Genomic DNA, 9660 nt, shown 5'->3' on the forward strand with positions numbered 1-9660 from the left:
GTACTATTCCAAAATGTATCACTGAGGTGACAGAAGTTGATTTTGGAGCATCATTTTTGAACAGGAGTTTTATCGATTTTGTGACATTTGATAACTTACCTAAGCCCCGGACCTATCGAACTGGTCAAAAATGAAAATTTTAAAAGTTCACCAATTTCTGCTTTAAACTTTAGGTACTATTCCAAAATGTATCACTGAGGTGACAGAAGTTGATTTCGGAGCATAATTTTTGTACAGGAGCTTTAACGGTTTTGTGACATATGATAACTTACCTAAGCCCCGGACCTATCGAATTGGTCAAAAATGAAAACTTCAAAAGTGCCCCTATTTCTGCTTTAAACTTTAGGTACCATTCCAAAATGTATCACTGAGGTGACAGAAGTTGATTTCGGAGCATAATTTTTGAACAGGAGCTTTAACGGTTTTGTGAAATATGATAGCTTACCTAAGCCCCGGACCTATCGAACTGGTCAAAAATGAAAATTTTAAATGTTCACCAATTTCTGCTTTAAACTTTAGGTACTATTCCAAAATGTATCACTGAGGTGACAGAAGTTGATTTTGGAGCATTATTTTTTAACAGGTGCTTTAACGGTATTGTGACATATGATAACTTACCTAAGCCCCGGACCTATCGAATTGGTCAAAAATGAAAATTTCAAAAGTGCCCCAATTTCTGCTTTAAACTTTAGGTACTATTCCAAAATGTATCACTAAGGTGACAGAAGTTGATTTTGGAGCATCATTTTTGAACAGGAGTTTTATCGATTTTGTGACATTTGATAACTTACCTAAGCCCCGGACCTATCGAACTGGTCAAAAATGAAAATTTTAAAAGTTCACTAATTTCTGCTTTAAACTTTAGGTACTATTCCAAAATGTATCACTGAGGTGACAGAAGTTGATTTCGGAGCATAATTTTTGAACAGGAGCTTTAACGGTTTTGTGACATATGATAACTTACCTAAGCCCCGGACCTATCGAATTGGTCAAAAATGAAAATTTCAAAAGTGCCCCTATTTCTGCTTTAAACTTTAGGTACCATTCCAAAATGTATCACTGAGGTGACAGAAGTTGGCTTCTGAGCATCATTTTTGAACAGGAGCTTTAACGGTTCTGTGACATATGATAACTTACCTAAGCCCCGGACCTATCGAATTGGTCAAAAATGAAAAATGTAAAAGTTCCCCAATTTCTGCTTTAAACTTTAGGTACTATTCCAAAATGTATCACTGAGGTGACAGAAGTTGATTTTGGAGCATTATTTTTGAACAGGTGCTTTAACGGTTTTGTGACATATGATAACTTACCTAAGCCCCGGACCTATCGAATTGGTCAAAAATGAAAATTTCAAAAGTGCCCCAATTTCTGCTTTAAACTTTAGGTACTATTCCAAAATGTATCACTGAGGTGACAGAAGTTGATTTTGGAGCATCATTTTTGAACAGGAGTTTTATCGATTTTGTGACATTTGATAACTTACCTAAGCCCCGAACCTATCGAACTGGTCAAAAATGAAAATTTTAAAAGTTCACCAATTTCTGCTTTAAACTTTAGGTACTATTCCAAAATGTATCACTGAGGTGACAGAAGTTGATTTCGGAGCATAATTTTTGAACAAGAGCTTTAACGGTTTTGTGACATATGATAACTTACCTAAGCCCCGGACCTATCGAATTGGTCAAAAATGAAAATTTCAAAAGTGCCCCTATTTCTGCTTTAAACTTTAGGTACCATTCCAAAATGTATCACTGAGGTGACAGAAGTTGGCTTCTGAGCATCATTTTTGAACAGGAGCTTTAACGGTTCTGTGACATATGATAACTTACCTAAGCCCCGGACCTATCGAATTGGTCAAAAATGAAAATTTCAAAAGTGCCCCTATTTCTGCTTTAAACTTTAGGTACCATTCCAAAATGTATCACCGAGGTGACAGAAGTTGATTTCGGAGCATAATTTTTGAACAGGAGCTTTAACGGTTTTGTGACATATGATAACTTACCTAAGCCCCGGACCTATCGAATTGGTCAAAAATGAAAATTTTAAAAGTGCCCCAATTTCTGCTTTAAACTTTAGGTACCATTGCAATATGTAGCACTGAGGTGACAGAAGTTGATTTTGGAGCATAATTTTTGAACAGGAGCTTTAACGGTTTTGTGACATATGATAACTTACCTAAGCCCCGGACCTATCGAATTGGTCAAAAATGAAAAATGTAAAAGTTCCCCAATTTCTGCTTTAAACTTTAGGTACTATTCCAAAATGTATCACTGAGGTGACAGAAGTTGATTTTGGAGCATTATTTTTCAACAGGTGCTTTAACGGTATTGTGACATATGATAACTTACCTAAGCCCCGGACCTATCGAATTGGTCAAAAATGAAAATTTCAAAAGTGCCCCAATTTCTGCTTTAAACTTTAGGTACTATTCCAAAATGTATCACTGAGGTGACAGAAGTTGATTTTGGAGCATCATTTTTAAACAGGAGTTTTATCGATTTTGTGACATTTGATAACTTACCTAAGCTCCGGACCTATCGAACTGGTCAAAAATGAAAAATGTAAAAGTTCCCCAATTTCTGCTTTAAACTTTAGGTACTATTCCAAAATGTATCACTGAGGTGACAGAAGTTGATTTTGGAGCATTATTTTTCAACAGGTGATTTAACGGTATTGTGACATATGATAACTTACCAAAGCCCCGGACCTATCGAATTGGTCAAAAATGAAAATTTCAAAAGTGCCCCAATTTCTGCTTTAAACTTTAGGTACTATTCCAAAATGTATCACTGAGGTGACAGAAGTTGATTTTGGAGCATCATTTTTGAACAGGAGTTTTATCGATTTTGTGACATATGATAACTTACCTAAGCCCCGGACCTATCGAATTGGTCAAAAATGAAAATTTCAAAAGTGCCCCAATTTCTGCTTTAAACTTTAGGTACTATTCCAAAATGTATCACTGAGGTGACAGAAGTTGATTTTGGAGCATCATTTTTGAACAGGAGTTTTATCGATTTTGTGACATTTGATAACTTACCTAAGCCCCGGACCTATCGAACTGGTCAAAAATGAAAATTTTAAAAGTTCACCAATTTCTGCTTTAAACTTTAGGTACTATTCCAAAATGTATCACTGAGGTGACAGAAGTTGATTTCGGAGCATAATTTTTGAACAGGAGCTTTAACGGTTCTGTGACATATGATAACTTACCTAAGCCCCGGACCTATCGAATTGGTCAAAAATGAAAATTTCAAAAGTGCCCCTATTTCTGCTTTAAACTTTAGGTACCATTCCAAAATGTGTCACCGAGGTGACAGAAGTTGATTTCGGAGCATAATTTTTGAACAGGAGCTTTAACGGTTTTGTGACAAATGATAACTTACCTAAGCCCCGGACCTATCGAATTGGTCAAAAATGAAAATTTTAAAAGTGCCCCAATTTCTGCTTTAAACTTAAGGTACCATTGCAATATGTAGCACTGAGGTGACAGAAGTTGATTTCGGAGCATAATTTTTGAACAGGAGCTTTAACGGTTTTGTGACATATGATAACTTACCTAAGCCCCGGACCTATCGAATTGGTCAAAAATGAAAAATGTAAAAGTTCCCCAATTTCTGCTTTAAACTTTAGGTACTATTCCAAAATGTATCACTGAGGTGACAGAAGTTGATTTTGGAGCATTATTTTTCAACAGGTGCTTTAACGGTATTGTGACATATGATAACTTACCTAAGCCCCGGACCTATCGAATTGGTCAAAAATGAAAATTTCAAAAGTGCCCCAATTTCTGCTTTAAACTTTAGGTACTATTCCAAAATGTATCACTGAGGTGACAGAAGTTGATTTCGGAGCATAATTTTTGAACAGGAGCTTTAACGGTTCTGTGACATATGATAACTTACCTAAGCCCCGGACCTATCGAATTGGTCAAAAATGAAAATTTCAAAAGTGCCCCTATTTCTGCTTTAAACTTTAGGTACCATTCCAAAATGTGTCACCGAGGTGACAGAAGTTGATTTCGGAGCATAATTTTTGAACAGGAGCTTTAACGGTTTTGTGACATATGATAACTTACCTAAGCCCCGGACCTATCGAATTGGTCAAAAATGAAAATTTCAAAAGTGCCCCTATTTCTGCTTTAAACTTTAGGTACCATTGCAATATGTAGCACTGAGGTGACAGAAGTTGATTTCGGAGCATAATTTTTGAACAGGAGCTTTAACGGTTTTGTGACATATGATAACTTACCTAAGCCCCGGACCTATCGAATTGGTCAAAAATGAAAATTTCAAAAGTGCCCCTATTTCTGCTTTAAACTTTAGGTACCATTCCAAAATGTATCACTGAGGTGACAGAAGTTGATTTCGGAGCATAATTTTTGAACAGGAGCTTTAACGGTTTTGTGAAATATGATAGCTTACCTAAGCCCCGGAACTATCGAACTGGTCAAAAATGAAAATTTTAAATGTTCACCAATTTCTGCTTTAAACTTTAGGTACTATTCCAAAATGTATCACTGAGGTGACAGAAGTTGATTTCGGAGCATAATTTTTGAACAGGAGCTTTCACGGTTTTGTGACATATGATAACTTACCTAAGCCCCGGACCTATCGAATTGGTCAAAAATGAAAAATGTAAAAGTTCCCCAATTTCTGCTTTAAACTTTAGGTACTATTCCAAAATGTATCACTGAGGTGACAGAAGTTGATTTTGGAGCATTATTTTTCAACAGGTGCTTTAACGGTATTGTGACATATGATAACTTACCTAAGTCCCGGACCTATCGAATTGGTCAAAAATGAAAATTTCAAAAGTGCCCCAATTTCTGCTTTAAACTTTAGGTACTATTCCAAAATGTATCACTGAGGTGACAGAAGTTGATTTTGGAGCATCATTTTTGAACAGGAGTTTTATCGATTTTGTGACATTTGATAACTTACCTAAGCCCCGGACCTATCGAACTGGTCAAAAATGAAAATTTTAAAAGTTCACCAATTTCTGCTTTAAACTTTAGGTACTATTCCAAAATGTATCACTGAGGTGACAGAAGTTGATTTCGGAGCATAATTTTTGAACAAGAGCTTTAACGGTTTTGTGACATATGATAACTTACCTAAGCCCCGGACCTATCGAATTGGTCAAAAATGAAAATTTCAAAAGTGCCCCTATTTCTGCTTTAAACTTTAGGTACCATTCCAAAATGTATCACTGAGGTGACAGAAGTTGGCTTCTGAGCATCATTTTTGAACAGGAGCTTTAACGGTTCTGTGACATATGATAACTTACCTAAGCCCCGGACCTATCGAATTGGTCAAAAATGAAAATTTTAAAAGTGCCCCAATTTCTGCTTTAAACTTTAGGTACCATTGCAATATGTAGCACTGAGGTGACAGAAGTTGATTTCGGAGCATAATTTTTGAACAGGAGCTTTAACGGTTTTGTGACATATGATAACTTACCTAAGCCCCGGACCTATCGAATTGGTCAAAAATGAAAATTTCAAAAGTGCCCCAATTTCTGCTTTAAACTTTAGGTACTATTCCAAAATGTATCACTGAGGTGACAGAAGTTGATTTTGGAGCATCATTTTTGAACAGGAGTTTTATCGATTTTGTGACATTTGATAACTTACCTAAGCCCCGGACCTATCGAACTGGTCAAAAATGAAAATGTTAAAAGTTCACCAATTTCTGCTTTAAACTTTAGGTACTATTCCAAAATGTATCACTGAGGTGACAGAAGTTGATTTCGGAGCATAATTTTTGAACAGGAGCTTTAATGGTTTTGTGACATATGATAACTTACCTAAGCCCCGGACCTATCGAATTGGTCAAAAATGAAAATTTCAAAAGTGCCCCTATTTCTGCTTTAAACTTTAGGTACCATTCCAAAATGTGTCACCGAGGTGACAGAAGTTGATTTCGGAGCATAATTTTTGAACAGGAGCTTTAACGGTTTTGTGACATATGATAACTTACCTAAGCCCCGGACCTATCGAATTGGTCAAAAATGAAAATTTTAAAAGTGCCCCAATTTCTGCTTTAAACTTTAGGTACCATTGCAATATGTAGCACTGAGGTGACAGAAGTTGATTTCGGAGCATAATTTTTGAACAGGAGCTTTAACGGTTTTGTGACATATGATAACTTACCTAAGCCCCGGACCTATCGAATTGGTCAAAAATGAAAAATGTAAAAGTTCCCCAATTTCTGCTTTAAACTTTAGGTACTATTCCAAAATGTATCACTGAGGTGACAGAAGTTGATTTTGGAGCATTATTTTTCAACAGGTGCTTTAACGGTATTGTGACATATGATAACTTACCTAAGCCCCGGACCTATCGAATTTGTCAAAAATGAAAATTTCAAAAGTGCCCCAATTTCTGCTTTAAACTTTAGGTACTATTCCAAAATGTATCACTGAGGTGACAGAAGTTGATTTTGGAGCATCATTTTTAAACAGGAGTTTTATCGATTTTGTGACATTTGATAACTTACCTAAGCCCCGGACCTATCGAACTGGTCAAAAATGAAAAATGTAAAAGTTCCCCAATTTCTGCTTTAAACTTTAGGTACTATTCCAAAATGTATCACTGAGGTGACAGAAGTTAATTTTGGAGCATTATTTTTCAACAGGTGCTTTAACGGTATTGTGACATATGATAACTTACCAAAGCCCCGGACTTATCGAATTGGTCAAAAATGAAAATTTCAAAAGTGCCCCAATTTCTGCTTTAAACTTTAGGTACTATTCCAAAATGTATCACTGAGGTGACAGAAGTTGATTTTGGAGCATCATTTTTGAACAGGAGTTTTATCGATTTTGTGACATATGATAACTTACCTAAGCCCCGGACCTATCGAACTGGTCAAAAATGAAAATTTTAAAAGTTCACCAATTTCTGCTTTAAACTTTAGGTACTATTCCAAAATGTATCACTGAGGTGACAGAAGTTGATTTCGGAGCATAATTTTTGAACAGGAGCTTTAACGGTTTTGTGACATATGATAACTTACCTAAGCCCCGGACCTATCGAATTGGTCAAAAATGAAAATTTCAAAAGTGCCCCTATTTCTGCTTTAAACTTTAGGTACCATTCCAAAATGTATCACTGAGGTGACAGAAGTTGGCTTCTGAGCATAATTTTTGAACAGGAGCTTTAACGGTTCTGTGACATATGATAACTTACCTAAGCCCCGGACCTATCGAATTGGTCAAAAATGAAAATTTCAAAAGTGCCCCTATTTCTGCTTTAAACTTTAGGTACCATTCCAAAATGTGTCACCGAGGTGACAGAAGTTGATTTCGGAGCATAATTTTTGAACAGGAGCTTTAACGGTTTTGTGACATATGATAACTTACCTAAGCCCCGGACCTATCGAATTGGTCAAAAATGAAAATTTCAAAAGTGCCCCTATTTCTGCTTTAAACTTTAGGTACCATTGCAATATGTAGCACTGAGGTGACAGAAGTTGATTTCGGAGCATAATTTTTGAACAGGAGCTTTAACGGTTTTGTGACATATGATAACTTACCTAAGCCCCGGACCTATCGAATTGGTCAAAAATGAAAATTTCAAAAGTGCCCCTATTTCTGCTTTAAACTTTAGGTACCATTCCAAAATGTATCACTGAGGTGACAGAAGTTGATTTCGGAGCATAATTTTTGAACAGGAGCTTTAACGGTTTTGTGAAATATGATAGCTTACCTAAGCCCCGGAACTATCGAACTGGTCAAAAATGAAAATTTTAAATGTTCACCAATTTCTGCTTTAAACTTTAGGTACTATTCCAAAATGTATCACTGAGGTGACAGAAGTTGATTTCGGAGCATAATTTTTGAACAGGAGCTTTAACGGTTTTGTGACATATGATAACTTACCTAAGCCCCGGACCTATCGAATTGGTCAAAAATGAAAAATGTAAAAGTTCCCCAATTTCTGCTTTAAACTTTAGGTACTATTCCAAAATGTATCACTGAGGTGACAGAAGTTGATTTTGGAGCATTATTTTTCAACAGGTGCTTTAACGGTATTGTGACATATGATAACTTACCTAAGTCCCGGACCTATCGAATTGGTCAAAAATGAAAATTTCAAAAGTGCCCCAATTTCTGCTTTAAACTTTAGGTACTATTCCAAAATGTATCACTGAGGTGACAGAAGTTGATTTTGGAGCATCATTTTTGAACAGGAGTTTTATCGATTTTGTGACATTTGATAACTTACCTAAGCCCCGGACCTATCGAACTGGTCAAAAATGAAAATGTTAAAAGTTCACCAATTTCTGCTTTAAACTTTAGGTACTATTCCAAAATGTATCACTGAGGTGACAGAAGTTGATTTCGGAGCATAATTTTTGAACAGGAGCTTTAATGGTTTTGTGACATATGATAACTTACCTAAGCCCGGGACCTATCGAATTGGTCAAAAATGAAAATTTCAAAAGTGCCCCTATTTCTGCTTTAAACTTTAGGTACCATTCCAAAATGTGTCACCGAGGTGACAGAAGTTGATTTCGGAGCATAATTTTTGAACAGGAGCTTTAACGGTTTTGTGACATATGATAACTTACCTAAGCCCCGGACCTATCGAATTGGTCAAAAATGAAAATTTTAAAAGTGCCCCAATTTCTGCTTTAAACTTTAGGTACCATTGCAATATGTAGCACTGAGGTGATAGAAGTTGATTTCGGAGCATAATTTTTGAACAGGAGCTTTAACGGTTTTGTGACATATGATAACTTACCTAAGCCCCGGACCTATCGAATTGGTCAAAAATGAAAAATGTAAAAGTTCCCCAATTTCTGCTTTAAACTTTAGGTACTATTCCAAAATGTATCACTGAGGTGACAGAAGTTGATTTTGGAGCATTATTTTTCAACAGGTGCTTTAACGGTATTGTGACATATGATAACTTACCTAAGCCCCGGACCTATCGAATTGGTCAAAAATGAAAATTTCAAAAGTGCCCCAATTTCTGCTTTAAACTTTAGGTACTATTCCAAAATGTATCACTGAGGTGACAGAAGTTGATTTTGGAGCATCATTTTTAAACAGGAGTTTTATCGATTTTGTGACATTTGATAACTTACCTAAGCCCCGGACCTATCGAACTGGTCAAAAATGAAAAATGTAAAAGTTCCCCAATTTCTGCTTTAAACTTTAGGTACTATTCCAAAATGTATCACTGAGGTGACAGAAGTTAATTTTGGAGCATTATTTTTCAACAGGTGCTTTAACGGTATTGTGACATATGATAACTTACCAAAGCCCCGGACTTATCGAATTGGTCAAAAATGAAAATTTCAAAAGTGCCCCAATTTCTGCTTTAAACTTTAGGTACTATTCCAAAATGTATCACTGAGGTGACAGAAGTTGATTTTGGAGCATCATTTTTGAACAGGAGTTTTATCGATTTTGTGACATATGATAACTTACCTAAGCCCCGGACCTATCGAATTGGTCAAAAATGAACATTTCAAAAGTGCCCCAATTTCTGCTTTAAACTTTAGGTACTATTCCAAAATGTATCACTGAGGTGACAGAAGTTGATTTCGGAGCATAATTTTTGTACACGAGCTTTAACGTTTTTGTGACATTTGATAACTTACCTAAGCCCCGGACCTATCGAACTGGTCAAAAATGAAAATTTTAAAA

The sequence above is a fragment of the Pseudophryne corroboree genome, unplaced genomic scaffold, assembly GCF_028390025.1.
Source record: "Pseudophryne corroboree isolate aPseCor3 unplaced genomic scaffold, aPseCor3.hap2 scaffold_235, whole genome shotgun sequence".
In the NCBI taxonomy this organism is placed as follows: domain Eukaryota; kingdom Metazoa; phylum Chordata; class Amphibia; order Anura; family Myobatrachidae; genus Pseudophryne; species Pseudophryne corroboree.